The sequence below is a fragment of the Pleurodeles waltl genome, unplaced genomic scaffold, assembly GCF_031143425.1.
Source record: "Pleurodeles waltl isolate 20211129_DDA unplaced genomic scaffold, aPleWal1.hap1.20221129 scaffold_39, whole genome shotgun sequence".
Classification (NCBI taxonomy): Eukaryota; Metazoa; Chordata; class Amphibia; order Caudata; family Salamandridae; genus Pleurodeles; species Pleurodeles waltl.
The window spans coordinates 1,097,450-1,098,178 of NW_027150097.1; the positions used below are offsets into that span (position 1 = coordinate 1,097,450).

Consider the following 729-nt stretch of genomic DNA (forward strand, 5'->3'; position numbering starts at 1 on the left):
AGTAATAGTGAATGCAGGGACTGCTGCTGTCCTCTGTGTCCTGGGCTCTGTGTATGTGTAGAAGCTCTAAGGTAGTAAATAATGAGACCTGACAGGTTGTGGCAGAAATGATGACTTCTGGTCATTCCTTCTCTTTTGTCAGAAGTGAGGTGTCTGTTACCCCAATTGATTGTGTACTACTTAGAAGAACAATATAACTCTCAGTGTACGGAATGCATTGTGACCTTGGGAGACACCTCACATACACTAAGCTGTGTAAAAGGTTCACAGTTCCCATATGGTCTAGCGGTTAGGATTCCTGGTTTTCACCCAGGGGGCCCGGGTTCGACTCCCGGTATGGGAAATCCATTTTTTTTTTCCACTACTCAGACATTTGAATCTTTCTCAGTTTTTTTCTATAAACCTAAATGCACCTAAAGTCTTAATAAATGTCACTTGCTTTGTCTTCTGCTTCCATCTAATGCCGTCAGAGGTTTACACCGACCCCCAAATCTACTGCCCTCTCTCCCCAGCCCTTGACCTGTACATTAATACTATGAAGGGTTATTCCTTGTTTTTCTTTTATTGCACAACACAAAGTACAGATTATATAAAGAGACCGGGGCACAGAGAAGAAGGCAGCAATTGACTGTGGTCCCACCATGGGAAATTCACATTTTATTACCTGCCCCTTCCATACTGTGGGTTCATCATTTGTTTTATGACATGATTTCCCTGCTGTGTTGTATC

At 42.8% G+C, this 729-nt stretch overlaps 1 non-coding gene across 1 annotated transcript; it reads left to right on the plus strand.

Moving 5' to 3' along the window:
- Positions 1-271: 271 nt before the first annotated feature.
- Positions 272-343, plus strand: TRNAE-UUC (transfer RNA glutamic acid (anticodon UUC)). Its single transcript has one exon. It is a non-coding gene; the product is annotated as a tRNA-Glu (tRNA).
- Positions 344-729: the final 386 nt, after the last annotated feature.